This window comes from Trachemys scripta, chromosome 2, assembly GCF_013100865.1.
Source record: "Trachemys scripta elegans isolate TJP31775 chromosome 2, CAS_Tse_1.0, whole genome shotgun sequence".
Taxonomy (NCBI): Eukaryota; Metazoa; Chordata; order Testudines; family Emydidae; genus Trachemys; species Trachemys scripta.
Window position 1 is genome coordinate 274,277,719 of NC_048299.1, and position 17,845 is coordinate 274,295,563.

The window sequence follows — 17,845 nt, forward strand, 5'->3', positions numbered from 1 at the left end:
TTTCATCCATTAAAAGGCACTGACACATACACTGTCCAATAAGTATGCGACTCAGAAGGGAAGGATCGTCCTAGTCTAGGATGTGAGACACCCTGCTTCAATTCCCTGCTGTATCACTGACTTCCTGTGTGATGTTGTATCAACTTAGAATAGATGGGGTCAAAGGTTTAAGATAACCCAGTTACTGTCCATCATTAAACAGCGTTAACTGGCTTTAAATAAATAAATAAATAAATAAATAAATTAATGGAGATATCCCATCTCCTAGAACTGGAAGGGACCTTGAAAGGTCATCGAGTCCAGCCCCCTGCCTTCACTAGCAGGACCAAGTACTGATTTTGCCCCAGATCCCCAAGTGGCCACCTCAAGGATTGAACTCACAACCCTGGGTTTAGCAGGCCAATGCTCAAACCACTGAGCTATCCCTCCCCCCCATACAGAGACCTCTGCCTGCTTAGCTCCATGGCAAACCCACCATTGAAAATCCTTTTAACCTTTTTGTAAAGATACAGAAAAGAAGGGAAAACAGTTGAAGCATTCAAAATGTTTTCATTTTAACATCCCTTGCTCCCTTTCCTTTTAGCTGAAGGAAGTTTTTAGAAAGCAACTCCCTTGTTTGCCAGTCTTTTAGATGTTAATAATTGTCCTTTTGTGTGTGGGGGGCGCGGGGGGGGAGGGAGGAGACTGTTAGTTGAGACGGGCTGGAGCTGTTGTTGTTACAGTCTCATCCTGTTCCTGTTCCTTAAAAGACAAAACAAGTTGGACACACACAAAAGAGGGAGAGAAAAGAAGAACAAAGATAATAAAAAATCAACCTGTGGCACTCTTTGCCAAAGGATGTTGTGAAGGCCAAGACTATAACAGGGTTCAAAAATAACTAGATAAGTTTATGGAGGATAGGTCCATCAGTGGCTATTAGCCAGGATGGGCAGGGATACAACACCATGCTCTGAGCATCCCTAGCCTCTGTTTGCCAGAAGCTGGGAATGAGCGACAGGGTATGGATCACTTGATGATTACCTATTCTGTTCATTCCCTCTGGGGCACCTGGCATTGGCCACTGTCAGAAGACAGGATACTGGGCTAGAGGGACCCTGGGTCTGACCCAGTAGGGCCGTTCTTATGTTCTAAAATGCGGCTTCTGTCTTGGAGGTTGATATTCATTTACACCTCTGATGCTCAGAGCATCCTAACTCAGCAGAAGGAAAACAGCCAGAAAATTTGTGCTGGTTTCCATTTGGGGTGCAGTCCCCATTAGGGACTAACCTACTGAGTTCCCACTCCTGCCATGGATATCTTTGTGGTGACTGCAGATATCTAGCTAAGTGTTTTCGTATCTGTGTAATTCCCACGCAGTTCCTGAAGGTGGCATCCATGCACTATAATGCTCAGCATCACAGTGAAGGAAGGTAGGGTGGGTGAGTGAGAGAGGTCTTGAACTTTTTTTAAACTTGGTTTTACATTCACTATTTAATTAGAGGGCAGTGATACAACCGTGGGTGATGGGACTGTAACATCAGAAACGGGGCAAGGTGCTTGCAGCTCTGGAAGAGAAGATCACTTTGCTTTGTAGAGCTAGGCACGTACACAATAAACATTCCGTTCCCCACACACCTTCCCATTCAGATTCAAGCACGTACCTGTCCGCTCCTTGCTGGATGCAGCCGAGTCCCTCTCCCTTCCCTAAGCTCCTTCTGCTTGTCTTGAAACCAGAGACCTCTCGTGCCTGGCACTTGTCTTGTCTCACAGAAAAAATGGCCAGTGGCAAACACCACAACATTGCTCACTGGTATGTGTTTGGACGAGCCCAGCGCCCATAGGTATGAAATTCACCATTAGCAAACAGTAAGCTTCACCAGCCAAGCGGCAATATAACAAAACACCCTATTGTCATTTGGACACTGCATACAAGACGGCAGAGCTGAGGTCGCACAGAGCAGTTAACAGGCCGCACTTTCTGGGTGTTAAATCTCACGTTCGCCATTCGGTTAACATGAGTTTAACACAGTGGACAGGAATGGGGTGGGGGGATTAGGCTCAGTCACAAAGAGAAGCAGACTAAGGGGACCCCCCCATTTTCCTTCAGCCTCATCTTGGTGGGGTAACCCCAACAGCATTCTGCCCCAGTAGTGACGGTCTAGTCCCAGGAGAGGTGTCTCGGGAAGCCAGGCGGCTGATGGGTCAGAGTGGTTGCGGTTGCATCGTGGATTGAAGAATTGCAGTAATTCCTGAGCGGATAGTTTGGCACGTCACTGGGGAAGGCTCATCCAATCTCTTCGGGGCAGGCAGAGATTTAGAAAACTCATTTGATGGAAATAACCACATGCAGTTTTCTTGGATGGAAGCGGTGCTGCAAGGAAAGTTCATTGCGCCTTTACTTGCAACGCCACGCGACTTTCACCTTACAGCTGGATGCTGATGGCCTGAAGCCAAACGGTCAGGACCTGTAACATAAGCAGGCTCAAGGTAGAATAGGACTTGGATGGGAGACCCACCCCCTCTCCCCGGAAAGCCCAGGTGCTGCTGATCCAGTAGGTGACGCTCTCCCCTGTGCATCTGCATCCACCGGGCGATTGCTCTGTGCCCCGGCGCAGATGAAAGGGGTTGTATAACACATCCAGTTCCTGCCCCTGGAAGGCATGAGCTCAGCACTTGGGCCCAGATGAAGGTGTTTGCAACGGCTGGAGGCGGAGCTGCCTCTGTTACCAACTCAGCAGTGCAAGAAGCGGCAGGCTAGCCGTTCCCGGCCCCGCCCGGTCTGCGCTCCTCCTGGCTGGCTGAGTCAAGAGCTTTCCCTGCTGCCTGCTCTCGCTCTGCCCAACGCGGCCTTGTAACGCCAGCCACAACGAGCCGGCAGCGTGGGGCCGCCCTTTGGCCAGGCCTCGGCTGGGGAAAGTAGTGTGGGTGCCAGCCGGTGGCAGTGGGTCAGCGGCGGAGGAAAGCAGCAGTGGCCATCTGACAGTGCAGCCACTCCCTGTCTGGTGCAAGGGCATTCAGGCAGTTTGTGGCTGCCACCGGAGAGCAAACATGCACAGAGCAGATAGCGGGCCTGCTGCCCCTCCCGTGGGCGCTGATGGGCACGGAGGGACCAGAACCATGAACATGACAAACAGGTTAGGGAGGAGAGAACAGCGCTGGGTCCAGCCTGGGGATCGTGGCTTGCAGCCTCCATGCTTTGGTGCAACAGGGAGGATATTTCAGGTGAAGCCAGGCAGCTGGCACAAGGCTGGTTCATAGGCACAGTCTAAGGGCGGCATGTAGTTGTGATCCTGCCCACAGCCCCATGGGCCGTGGTGGGCGTCCCTGCATGAGCTGGCCCCAGTACTATCAGCTGTCGCTCTGAATTCTTCCCCTGCCTACCCCTCTCCTTCGCACTGGCAGTGGGGTGGCTCGGCCTGGCCCCCGTTACACTGGCTTTCCGAAGTAACAGGGCCTGTTCAGCTCAGACTGATCAGACCTCGCAGAGGGGGAATGAGAGAGAGATTCTGGCTTAGGGGCCGAGTAGAAGTCTCATGCTATTCTGTTTCTGTTACTAATGCTGTAACGCACCCACTGTAGGATTGCGTGGCTCCTTGTAGACCGAACTGATTCTCCCGCTCTGGGAGCACAGACCTCCAGCACTGGAGCTAGATTGTCAGCTCTTTGGGCAGGGGCGGGCTTTTTGTTCTGTGTTTGTACAGCGCCTAGCGCGATGGGATCCCGATGGGGGCTCCCACGTGCTTCAGTAGTACGAACAGTGAATAATTAAGGAGAAGCCCTGTTAGCAATGTGAGGCCTCAGATACACAGCTGCGCCGTTCTGATTCCATCCAGCAGAGGGCAGTGGCACTCAGACACACCGGCCATCATATTGTAAATGCTTTGCACTTACGGAGCACAGGTGAGCATGTCAAGCCTCTTTGCAAACGTCGGGTTACGGGGTGACCCTGAACCCAGGCAGAAGGGACTGAGCAGAATGAAAGGGGAAGCGCAGAAGGTGGGGCAGAGTGGGGCGAGACACAGACAGCGCAGTGAGCTCTCCTACTACAAGAATGATCACAGCAGGTTTGGGGCTCAGTTATTCATCGCCTCCATCCCTCTGTTGAGCATCCACCGCCAAACAAGCATTGTCTGGTCCGGAGATCTCCTGGCTGCGCCCTTGAAGGCAGGATGGGTACGGCCCATGTTCCGTGCCCAGCTGTCCAGGAAAAGGGCTCTGGGGAATTCAAGTGCAGTTCCCATTCTCCTTTGCTGGCTGGTGTTAGAAGGGGGAAGGAGAAAACCCAACAGTAGCAGGAGCGAGGCAGACATCAAAAACCATAAACACAGCACGGAGCCAAGCTTTTCATGTGGAACCGGACGACGGCACGCCAGACACTCTCCATTTTCAAGTGGCCCAACTGGCCATGGGACAGGAATGAGAAACCAGCCGTTTGCCCTCCTGACCCTTCCATGGCCAGCAGGCCCCACGTGCGAGCTGGTATTAAAGCATTGCTCCTCCTTTGATTGCCCGGAGAGGCCAATCCCCATCCTGTTTGATCGGGTGGCTGGACCCCGCTCAGGATGGGAGTAACACACCCCGGCTATTGTTTCTGGCTGCCAGGAGTAGTGCTGAGTGTCAGTGCATTGCCCCTTTCACGGCCGGGGAGAGCTAATGACACAGACGGAGCCGTGACTGAATGAGATTCACCGGGGTCGTGAGCTCTCTGACTAAGCCAGAAAAGAATCTCTGACAAGCCATTCCTGATGTAATGAGTGGGAAGAACCGGAGCCCAGAGTGCAATTTAGTTTGGCAGCTCTCTGTGGACAATCAAAGGTCAGACTGTGGTGTCCCTTTTTTTTTTGGTCTGTTCTGTGGCTTTTGTTCAAGTCTGCGTCCTCGAGGACACAGATCCTCTACCCCGGTGGAGAGCTAGCAGCATGGGTGGGCAAGCGGGTCTTTGTTACAGCAGGACTTAGCATGCAAATCGCTTCGCTTTAACTCAAGCTGCTGGGGGTGGGAATCCAGGATGGACCCGTGGTGGAAACGGACGAAAGGCGGAAGAGCTCTGATCCCAGCTCTGGCGTTGCGTGTCATGCCCCTTTTGAGCTTCAGATTTTTATTATTTATTATATTTGTAGTATTGTAGTTCGTAAATGCCCAACTGTGGGAGGCGCTGTACAAACACAGAACAAAAAGACAGTCCCTACCCCAAACAGCTTCCAAGCTAACATAAGAGACAGCTGGTGGCTATAGACAGACCAATGGGGGAATACAAGGAAACACAGAGACAATATTCATCCGCATGATAGGCAGTGGCCTCTGCACACCGGCAGCCTAACGGTTGTCAAGTTTTTTGAGGTATTTAATATGTTAATAACCGTCGGTCATTTTAGCTGGTAGGGGCAGGGAGAGTTCCCTATGCTTGTGTATCGGGCCTAGTACAAAGGGCCCCAGTACTGGCTGCTGTACGACCTGTTACTGTAACATACATATGAAATAACCACAGACACGGTGGTCTTTGCTCCTGGATTTCGCTAGTGTTACCTGTTGGGGCATTTTATGCTCGCAAAAGGAAAGGAGCGAAGAAGTTGGTATTCCACCCCAGCCTACTTTTCCAGCTCTAACGCTGTGTGGATAAAAGAAACAGCACCTTGCATGGCTGTCTAAGCCAGCCAGCCAGTGCTTAGTGGGATGGAGGCTGGGGAAGATCCTCAGCAAGGAGAGAGACCAGCCTTAAAGTTTGTAAATTTGAAACCAAAGCGGCTATAAAATTGATCATCTTCCATGCTCATCATAGAATCATAGAAGATTAGGGTTGGAAAAGACATCAGGAGATCATCTAGTCCGATCCCCTGCTCAAAGCATTACCAACACCAACTAAATCATCCCAGCCAGGGCTTTGTCAAGCCAGGCCCTAAAAACCTCTAAGGACGGAGATTCCACCACCTCCCTAGGTAACCCATTCCAGTGCTTCACCACCCTCCTACTGAAATAAACCCACCAGCCAGGCAGCAAAGGAGTCGGGTGGGGGAGCTGGCAAGAAATCAGGCTGGGTTCGAAAGATGCCTGGCAAGCAGCATTCTGTTGGAGAATTTTGTCAAAAATCAAATCACCTCTGCACAACCTTTAGTTTTTGACGGACCAGCAAATTCCAACAAAAATGTTTAGTCAAATTTTTTCTGAGAGTAAATAACTCTGAGGGCAGGGCAGTCATCTAAAACGATCTGGGTCACATGGTAAGCTGGGTCCATTCAAACAATGCATTTTAATACAGCTAAATGCAACATTATACAACTAGGAACAAGGAGTGCAGGCTGTACCTACAGGTGAGGGCCGTTTCCTGGAAAGCCGTGACTCTGAAAAGGATCTAGGTATAAGTAACTCTGGTGGAAGTTTTTTTACTATTAAGCAGAACGTTCTGGACGGCTGTTGAGCAATGCGCTTTTGCCGCACTTTGGCACTGATGAGCCATGCTGTGAGGAGCAGCATTGGAAGATTTGGGGGGTAGCACTCATCCATGGTTCTGTGCCAGGAGGTCTTTGGTTCCTGGCAATGGTAAGGGGTCCTGAGAGGACAGAATGTGGAGGTCTGAATACCATGTCTGTCTCGGCCAGGTAGGAGCAATCAGGAGCATTCTGCCACAGTTTTGCTGGAGTTTGCTAGTGATTCTGGGAATCAAGGACACTGGAGGGAAAGCATAAAGCAGGTCCTTGCCCCACGGGAACAGAAATGCGTCCATTATTGATCCCGGGCTGTGACTTGCTTTGGAACAGAAATGGGGACACTTCCTGTTCTGCCAGGTCGCGAGTAGGTCCATGGGCGCAAAACCCCCTGTGCAAAACACTCAAGACAAAACATTCACGTTGAGACACCACCGGTGATCTAATTTGAAGGATCTGCTCAGATCCGTTAATCCATTTCAAACTCAGGGCAGGTAAAATGCTTTTTGAGGGACCGAGTTCTGAATACATCAGTTCCATAACTTGACTACCTTCTGGCAAAGGCTGTTGGACATGGCAGCACTTTGTTCGTTCACATGAAATGCTGCTGGGGTGTTGTTGGTGAGAACCTGGACTGTCAAATCCAGAAGTGCCCCAATGAATTCTATCCTTTGGACAGGCAATAAGACTGACTTCTCTCCATTTAGTTGCAGGCCCAGTACGTTGAAGACACACCATGAACATTGGCCTGAACCTGGTATCTGGAGCGGCCCCAAACTACCCCCATAAGTCGCTAGCACTGCCATGCACATGGTAAAACCCCCCAGGGCTTACGACAGGCAGAATGGCGTTACTGTGAATTTTGGTTGTGTCCTACTATGAACCTCAGGACATTCCTGTAGCCAGGTTGGATTGCCATGCAGAAGGAATGTCCTTTAAGTCGAGGGCAGCAGACCAGCCTCTCAGATCTAGGGAAGGGATAATCATGGCCAGAGAAACCATCTGGAACTTTATCTTCCTCATGTATCTGTTCAGATTCTTAAGGTCTAGGATGGGTCTGAGACCTCCTGTGGCCTTGCGAATTAGACAGTATCGGGAATAGAACCTCCTGCCCCAATAGAGAGGAGGCACTTCTTCTATCTCTCCCAAGGAATGTAGAGTCTACACTTCTTGGCTTAGCACAGACTCATGAGAGGGGTCTCTGAAGAGGTGTGTGGCGAGGGAGTGGGATAAGGAAGAGGGGATAGTAGGGAAGTGGAAGGTATATCCTGGTTCCACCGTGCTTAGCACCCACTTGTCTAAGGAGATGAACTGCTGGGCATATAAGAAATGGGACAATCTATCCCAGAAAGGCAGGGAAAGGCCAGATAGATCCGGGTCAGGTGGCATGCTGTCCTTAACGCACAAGTCAGATCTGCTGTTTTAAGGCCTGGGGAGGCCTCAGACCAGAGGAAGTGGAATGCATCTGCCTCTTCCTCTGTGATCTTTGCCTCCCCTTACATTGGTCAGCCTGACAGACGGGGTAATACTACTGTCTAGGCTGCTATGGGGCACCATATTTTGTCCTCGTTGTTATGAGGGGGGAGAGGCACAAGGACTTCAGAACAGCTCTCAAGTCCTTTAGGATGTGCAAAGCCTCATCTGTTTTGGAGGAGAACCCTTCAAAAGAGAGAGAGGTCCTCAGCTGTGTGTTGCATTACTGTAGGAATTCCCAAGGATTGCAACCCAGGAGGAACGGGGCAGCGTTACAGCTGTCACTGTGGCCCTAGCTGCAGAGTCCGCTACGTCCAGGGAAACCGGCTGTGCTGCATCAGCAACTGAAAGTGCGTCCCTTGAATCTTCAGGCAACCTGGTGACAAAGCAGGATAGGATCTCCCCACTGGAGAAGTCAGACAGCAATAACAGGGCGTGATGATTGGCAATCTGGAATTGTAGATTTGCCATGGAATTCTGCCTCCCTTCCCTCCCCCAATCAAGCCTTTTAGTGTCTTTGTTGTTGGGGGTCGTCTAAGCACAGCCCTGACGACTTCTCTCATTCACTGCAGCCACAGCTAATGAGCATGGGTAGGATGTAAATGGAACCATGTAAACCCCTGGGATTGAACCTGGGATTTCCAGTCCATTTGTTTGTCCAGTGGAGGAGTGCAGGAAGGGGTCTGCCAGATCATTTTGACTGGCTGAATGAGTTTCATTCTTAGGCAGGGCCACCTTCCCGGCCACAGTGGGATGGAGAATGGTGATGAACTCGTGTGTGGTCACTTCTCCAGGCTCCACTTGGATGCCCAGAGAGGCTGCCATTTTCCTGAGTAGCTCCTGATAGACTTTAAAGTCATCCAATCCTGGAGAAAATGCCTCCAATACCAGGGCCTGATCCAAAGAAGAGGAAAAGGCTAGAAGCAGAGGCAAGGGAGATGGCTCCCTGGGTTGGTCTTGCAGTACCGTAGCCTGTAGGTATTTGCTAGGTAAGCATAGGCATAAGTTAAGGCAGTAATGCAATGAGCCTACAAGCCTCAAGGCCTGTAAGATAATAACTTAGCTGAACTCATCCAGGCATAAAGCCCCAAAACCTTAGCATAAGTAGTTAGCCAGGAGTAACCCTTGATCTTAAGCTATCCCAAGAAAGAACGCTGGAATGACTAAACTGCTGACAGGTAACCACAAGACGCTCGTTTATACCTGCTTGGGATATTTTAAGTTAAGAACATCAGCAGGTGTCTGAACAAAAGAGTGTCCCGCTAACTAATTGACATATATGCTAATAAGCTTGAAAGAAAGGACTAGCAACCTATGGGAAAAGAGCACACAGACATTAGTAGGGTGAGGAACAACAAATTAGGAAAAGGAGAGAATCCCCCAGTGAATATGCATTAGGCACAATGGCATCAGCATAACACATTATAAAAGTTGTGTCCCGGCCCGCGTGCCCTGGGAGATGCCAGGATGACAACCACTGGTGATGATGAGGGGGAAGATGATAACTAACACTTCAGGTTGTTCTGCGAGGGACATTCTGAATTATCTCTGCCTGGCTGGGTTGGAATGTTTGTAACTTTACTAATTGTGTTAATAACACTATTACAAATACAGAAGGCTTTTCCTACGTGTGTGCGTTGCAACTGTGCACATCAGGGTTCCCCATTAAACAGGAATTCTAACACTCCTGAGCCTGATCTTGGGATAAGAACCTACCAAGCATCAGAGCATTAACTGGGAATTTTAAAGTAATCAATGTCATTAATACGTAATCAGTAGATCAGGAAACAGTACGTGTATGGGCTGCAGTGCTGGTGGTTGTTACGGAGCTAGCAATGGTCAATCAAATGCACAGGAGTTGGGCGGCTGTTCCATACCAACAAGCCTTTCAGAGCTGTTGGGGAAATATGCCTCCTGGGGGATTTACTCAGACAAGGTGCTGTAGATCTGGAAGCCAGAGGAATCCCACAAGGGGGAACTGGCACAGTATTGGGCCCCAAGTGTGCTTGGCCCAAGTGGCCCAATCCCTGGATGGACCCTTCTCCGAGCCCCGGCGACAAGAACAAAGACAAGAGTGAGTTCTAGACTATTGATACCAGGAAACCTGAGAGTCGACTTTAGAATCCAATGACAACTTGGAGTCCCTTGAGGACCAGGGAGATGTGGTGCCGGGAGAAGTCCTCAGGGACTTCAGTCAAGACCTATGTCTGGATGCGTTATTGGGGGCAGCATGGACGGCTTTCTAGCTGCTGGAAATATTCAGTATGGGGGGGATCCTGAACTGGCCCCTTGGAAGGTGCCAGTACTGAGCCAAAGGCAAGTGGTGCCATGGATGAACTGATGCCGACAATCTAGAAGACTGCATCAGTGCCGAGTGATGTTCTTCACGCTGAAGCAAAGGTGATGGTGATACCAATGGGCATAACAAGTGTCTAGCCATGGCCTAAGCCTCCGGCGTGGTAGGTACCAACATGGGCTGCTGACTGCAGTGGTCAGGGAAGACTGTTCTGCCACGACTGGAGAAGTAGCTGGGCCCAGCAGTCTCTGAGGGGGAACTGGAGTCCACAGCTCAGGTCTCTCTGAGTGAGTTGGCACCAGGGAGGAGTGAGCCGAAGAAGGTGCTCTATCTTTGGTACTTGAAGGACCCTCTGTGGAAGAGACCTGCACCCTAAACTCTGAGGAGCCAGATGCAGATTTCGATGCTTGTGTTTCTGAGGCTGGTGGCCCTGATTCCCTGGGCCTCAAAGAAGATGGTCCTGGAGACAGGGATCTTCTGAGGCCTTTTTCAGCTGATTTAGCCAGTGGAACACTTTGGGAAGGAGTCTTTGAAGAGCTTCCTTTTAGATGATGGAGGGGGCTCTGACACTGGTCGAATGGCATCCTACATGACGATATATCGGAGGTGCTCCTTGCCCAGCTTCTTCGTCCTAGTCTTGATGCCACAGCAGATAGAGCCCCTAGCTCTGATGTGGGCCTTCTACCAAACATGCAAGGCTGGAGAGGAAGGGCCACTGACAGGCAGAGCTTCCTGCAGCCTGCATCAGGTTTGAAGCCCAAGGTTCCTGGCGTAGATTCTGCCAATACCGGCGGGGTCTGGCGAGCCGCTGGGCTGGAAAAGCCCTCAAAGAAGGGCTAAATCGAAAGAAATAAACTTCAAATTATACAACAATAAAAGAAAAAGATCTGAAGAGCTTTTTGAGTACCACTAGGTAGTTGGTGTTCCTGGTGAATAGCTACTTGAATGCTTCCACCACTAACCACGGACAGTATGAGTAGCCAGTCTCTGCCATTTATACCAGCACAAACTCGGCAGTGGGCAGGGCCACCCCTCCAGGTACCGCTAGGGGAAACTCTCTGGCACCAGTGCACATGTGCACACACCTACAGTGTAATGGACATATGCAAGCGCTCCAAGAAGAACGGTCCCTTCGGGCCTGCAGCCGAACCTCTCCAAGCTGTTGGCCTGACAAAGCCCCTCAAGCTAAGCAGATTTGGGCTTGCTAGGGCAAAGTCCAAGAACAGCTAGGCTCAGTGGGACGATCTGTTGGGTGATCCAATGGGTTTCTTTCTTCCAGCCCAGTCAGTAGTGAACCAATGTCGCAACCTATTGTTTTGTATCCGCCATGCTGGCAGGTGGGTCATCTTCAGATGAGCTGTAACGACACCCTAAGCAGTCGTGGCCCTTACAACACTTCAGTGGCAGGCACTAAACCTGGTATCTTAGCCTAGCTCCCGGTCAGCTAGTCACATTGTCCTGTCAGAATTCCCCATTGTGGTTTCACTTGGATACTGCGTACATCCCTCCCGGTTCTAAGCCATTGTGTCGCGTGTCAAGCAGCGCTCCGGCCCAAATGCAGCTCCTCTGATCTTTGGCCATGATTTGCCAAAAAGTGTTCTTGCAATTTTTGGTGTCCTACTTGAAACACCTTAAGGGGCCTGAGGTACAGAAAGGGCTGAGAAGCTGCCTTCTGAGAGCCAGGCCCCTTCAATTGTCTCTATTTGGGCACCCAAACATCACTAGATACTGCTGAAAAATCTCACCGTCCCGACCTGTTACCACCAGCAACTCAGAGGTGCAGAGAGGTTTCTCACACACACACACAGGATCCTCCTCTCTATTCATTTGACAGATCACTGCCTACATAAAACGCACTGCTCTTCATTCCACGCCCAGAGCCTCCACAGACGTGAGATTCATTCACACCGATGACTCAACGGTACCATTGACTCAAGCCCGTCGAGAACAATGGGATTATCATCATAGGCTGGAGGCAGCTCTTGCATTCAGCTCATCAAAGGATAGAGATGCCAGGTCCCCGAGCATCTTCCACCCCCAATCATTTCACCAAGCTCTGACTGGGCCAGACACAAGGCTGAAGGCTGCATGCTCTCTGTGGAGGTGTGCACAGGCCCCCACGCCCCGCAATCCCACAGGGAGATGTTGCAAACAAAGACACCTGCAGTCAGGGAGGGACGAGAGGAAGTGTTTAACGGCTGCTACTCTTTGCAGGGAACTCCCTCACTACGAGAGCCATCCGTATCTCTCAGCGATGGGCTGTCACTAACGGCACTAAGCAGTTTGCGGCAGAACCTGGCACGAGTACTTTGTCAGCTTCGTTACACAGCAATCACAGAACTTTTCGCCAATAGTTGGATGGCCAGGGTCCGATGCTGACACCTCACCCCGTTCTGGTAGAGAGATGAGCCAGTGTGGCCACAGGAAACTGTACTGGAGAAAGAAGAATATTCTCTTCATCATTTGCACTTAGTTTTTTAGGAATGCCAGGAAGACGATTCAGAGGGAGCAGTTCAGCGCAAGCGCCTTCTCCCGTGCAGCTCGTGCTAGCCAGAATAATGACTCATCTCTTCAGGTCTCCACGGACGTGTTTTCCACTCTTGCCGCTGAAACGTTTTCCTCTCCTTCAGCAATTAAAAAAGTTAATTGCCCTCACCAACTTTCAAGTGCCTTGGGATACAGGCTGAGAGACACTATACAAATCCACTTCAGCTGGCACCAGCCCAAGTTCCGTATGCCATATTTATGGTTTGTGTGGGCGAGCTCTGATCTGGGAGTCAGGAGAACTGTGTTGCAACCACTGACCTGGTGGTGTGACCTTGGGCGAGTCATTTCTCCGGGCCTCTATTTCTCCTCCCACCCTTTGCCTGTTTAGATTGCAAACTCTTTGAGGCCAGGGCTAATTTCTTACATACAGTGGGGACTCAACTGGGGCCTCCAGATGCTACCTTGCTGCAAACAGCAATATACCCCACCACTGCTTTGACATTTCATCTACAGTATAAAATTACATATTACAATTTCATTCTAAGTAGACCTTCACGCCCCAAGATGCCCGTCCTGGGCTCTGGCTGCCCTTGGCATACATTGAAAAGACGAGTTACCAAACTTAAGTCAACCAAAGCAGCAGCACTGCTCTTCTTCCCACCCTATCAAGCACCAGCTAATCGCCAGTCATGTGACCCATTGCGCTTTCCGAAAGGGGAATCTCACGCTCAGCTGACCCAACGCCTGCTCAAACTGAGGGGCTGTGCAGAAGAAGGTCAACAGATTGAGGGGGGTTTCACTTACCTCCAAGGGCGGAATTCCAAAGGAAGGGACGGGGAAGCAGCACCAGCAGCCCCCTTCCGTACATCACAAGGAGACTCCAGCCAGAAGGTCTCGACTCTTAACGTTGCTGTTCCATTTGTGCAAAACGTGCAATGCCTGGATGTGAGCATTGCCAGGGACTGGGGGTAAATCGCACTGCCAACGTTAACCAATGCAATGCCTTCTGGTGTTATTGCAGGCGGGAAGCGGTGAGCAACATGGAGGGAGTGGAGATGATGTTTGTTTTGGATCCAGCAAGAGCAGCCATACATCGCAAAACCCGGTGTCTCAGCTTGTATGAGGAGAACACCCAGGATGAAATGGGAATCATGTTTAATAGCAAGCAAGCCAGAGCCAAATAATAATGATGATGAAGCTTAGTGCGTCTCCCCAGATCTCCAAGTGCCTTGCAAAGGATGGGTTAATAACAGATTGGAAGCTCTTTGGTCTAGGGGCTGACTTTTTGTTCTGTGTTTGTACACTGCCTAGCACAATGGGCTCCTGGGCCATGACTGGGGCTCCTAGGAGCTACCATAATAGAAACAAACAAATAACTTCTTTCACAGATGGGGAAACTGAGGCACAGAAAAGGAACGGGATTTCCCAGAGGTCACCCAGCAAAGCCACCCAAGATGGGAATAGAAGTGAAATCTCCTGATTCCCATTGCTGGACCACATTGAAAACGGGTGCAAGTTATCAAGCATCAACTTTTTCTAGCAGGGCCGGCCCACAACATTTTGGCATCTGAGGTGGGGAGCTCAAATGACGCCCCCATGCCCCCTCATTGGGGCCAAAACTTTGAAAGGTCACAATTCTGCCTTCTTCCTGTTCTACTCCTCTCATGGTACTGCTTTGCTACCTACCCCAATAAAGGAAAACTAACAACCTAAAATGCCTTGTTCAAAAATTTTAAGTAACACTTAACTTTCAAACGCCTGAACAGCAAATGTAACTTTTCTTGTCTGCATAGTAAACACTGGCATTTTTATCTGTTTGAATAATCAAAGTGGTGCTTTCCGTACCTTCTTGGTTGCAAAGATTTGAACTGCTTCCTGAAGGTCCACAGCCGACCAGCCTCTCCTGTGTCATTGTGGAGCGTAGATGTGTTTTTATTAACTTCAGCATCACTGACCACCAAGTTCAATGAATGAGAACTACATGGGACAAAAAAAGCTTCAGGGTTTAACTCTCAGATCTGTGTCTGCACTCCTCTGTTCTTTTCTCTCATGTTGGCACCATTATCATAGCCCTGACCTATCATGTCAGCTATCGCAATTCCCATATCTTCCAGCTTTTTAAGAAGCACATTTGTCATACCAGCTCCTGTAGTATCATCAGTGTCAATAAATTCTAGAAAATGCTCTCTGACAGTCACCATTGCAGGGACAGTTTCACTAGGTTCTATTGTTACAAAACTCACCATTAAAGTCATTTGTTCCGTATGACTGATGTCAGGTGTGCAGTCCAGAATAACAGAGTAATATCTTGCTGACTTCAGATCTGCCACAATCTTCTGTTTGACTTTTGTTGCCAGTAACTATATGATCTCATATTGAATTGTTTTTCCAAGGTAATGGTTGGTGATTCTTCTTAGATGCTCCTGGAGTACAGCAGCAAACTCAGCCATCAGCTCTGCAATTTGAAGGAAGTTTCCATTGTTTGGCACATACAGCTGATCTGAAGTGCCACACAGTGCTAGGTTTTGGGTAGCAAGCATTCTCACAGTGGCAATGAGCCTTTTCAGAACATTTTGCCAATAAAGAGACTCTGATGCAATCTTCTCTTGATGCTGATCATCTATGGTGGCCTTTAACCTTAGTCTCTTCTCAAGCTCTTTCCACCTATGGAATGCTCTCTGGTGATTTGCTGCCTCCTCATGCATGCCAGATTTCTAGCCAGATTTTTCTAGTCCTTTGTTCCTGTTGAACCCAATGTGGCTGGAACATTAGACTTAAAGCGTTTGTAACAAAAACAGTATGCAGCATTCTGGGTTTTTGAGTACATAAGTCATGGCCTCTCCACTTTGTCACCACTGGGGATTTCTGCCAGTAAAGTGTTGGATGGAAACGTCTATTTTCATTGTCTTTGGGGAACATGAAGTTTTTCACTTGCTGTCGCCCATGCAGTACAAGGAAGTCCCTCAGGCTACTGCTCAAGTGGGTCCACAGTCCTGGATCATCTAGACTTAAGGAACTAAACTCAGCAGCAGCTGTTTCTTGCGCGTCCACCACACTCTTCTCTGATCTACACTTGTCTTCAGGAATGTGCACGGTTACATCTATTTGAGATGGAGATATGGATACTGCAGTAGCTGCCAGGTCACCTGCCCTCTGACTAACTGGAAGATCAGGCATCTCCTCACCACTCTCATCCTCACTGGGGCCGGAGGCTCACCGTGAACATTTGTGTCTATGTATCTCAGGAGAGCTCCTTCCTGCTTAGATAGAAAAGCTTCCTTTGCTTGCTTTCTTTTTCTGAATGCTGCCCCAGAGGGGCGTTTTCTTCTTTCACTCATGACTGCTGTTCTGTGCCAGCTATCGTGGCTCTCAACACTCAGTTGAAGGGGACAAATTAGCAGGCTGGTAGCAGGGCCTGAGTGAGGGAAGATATCAGTGTCTTAAGGGCCTAACTGGCTCCTACTACTACAGTTGACTGCCTGTTCTCCTCAAGTGGGTTCAGGGAAGCAGCAGGAAACAGGAAGCTCCCTGGGAAGCTGGTGTCAATCCAGGCTCCTGGGGGTGCTAGAGAGGTACATAAGAGGCTCCTTCTCCTCTCTCTCCCTGCAGCTCCCGCTGCTTTCTGTTATTCCCTCTCCCCTTTTCTCCTGCCTGCCTGTTATGTCTCTTGTGCCCTCCTTCCTCCAGCACAGCACTCCACCATCTCTGTGCTTCTAGAACAGAGAGAATACATATGCACCAGCAGCAGACACAATGTTCTACACTCTGAGTCCTAGTGGTGCCCCCCACAGTCTGGCACCTGAGGCAGCCGCCTCAGTTCGCCTCATGGTAAGGCCAGCCCTGTTTTCTAGGCAGCACTATAGAGGAATAGTTGCCTGAAATGGCGTTTGGGGGCTCTATACAGTAGTGTAACATGGGAGTGGGGCTATTCTGCAAGATGGTGGGAAAAGCAGAGGTGCATTTTTATAGCCTAAAATCTATGGGGGAGGGCGGCTGCTACAGAATTGAAATGCTCCTTCAGAAGCAGCCCTAGGCCTTCTGGTTGGAAGCTCGTCTCCAGCAGCGGTAATTAGGCTGATTGAAGGAACAGCTTGTTATTGCCCAAACCTGTAGGCAGCGGACCTTGCAGATGTAACATAAAATGCATGGATCAAAGCCAACGGCTAGATAACAATCTTAATTGCACAACGTTTAGGGGTGGTCCGGACAAGCCAAGGAAGATTCCTTCCCTTGTGCTGCCCCAGCACTCTGCTATCTGGAACTCTCCCTTCCTCCGAGCCAATGAGTCACTTCGCTTCATCATCACACCTTAAAGCTTTCCTGAGCCTACTGCTGGCCAATACCCGCTTCCCTTCCCCTACCTTGCTTACCCCGCCCGGCCCTGGCTGGTTACTGGGGAGATCACCGTCTTGGCTGCGTTTCCATTTCAGCCTTTTCATTTCACTGCATCGGCCGACCGTCCCGGGAGAACAGCGCAGAGCCCCCAGTCTTTGCCCTTCCGCCCCGGCCGAAGGGTGCTGGATAAAAAGTCATTTTCCTGTTTAATTCACAAGATCGGGTTTGATTGAACAACTGTCACCTGGAATCAGTGATGGCATTAGCCTCCCGAGGACTTGGCTGTGCAGTGGCAGGAATTGGGTTGAAACAGGAACCCACAGAATGCCTGTCAGGAATGGGGGTCTGCAGCTGGGCCCGGGAGCCACTAGCCAGCCGTGGCTGAAACCCCTAATTGGCCAGATGGTCTGACTGGCTGAGCGGCATTGCCAGGACTGCTCTTAAGCCCAGCAGTAGCGTAATGCTGGCAGACCCCGGTCGTCGGCAGGTGGGATCGAACCTGGGACCTCCGGAGCTTAGTGCATGAGCCTCTATTGCATGAGCTAAAAGCCAACTGGCTGTTAGCTAAGGCTGTAGAGCAGACGCATTAATCTCTCTCTAAGTGATCTTGGTGCCACTAGATGGGACAGAACACCACACCCAGAGGGTGTGTGGGTTACAGTAGCACTTGGTCGGCAGCTGCTCAATGCCGACCCCGGCAGCTGTGATCACTTCTGTGCCTGCCTTGCTCCCGCTCTGCTCCGGACTGCTCCAGCCCTGGGGCCCTGCTGAGCCCTGGTTCCTAACTGACCATCGCTGCTGACCGGCCCTGATCATTAGCCAGCTGACTGGGGCAGCATTAGCTTGGGCCTCC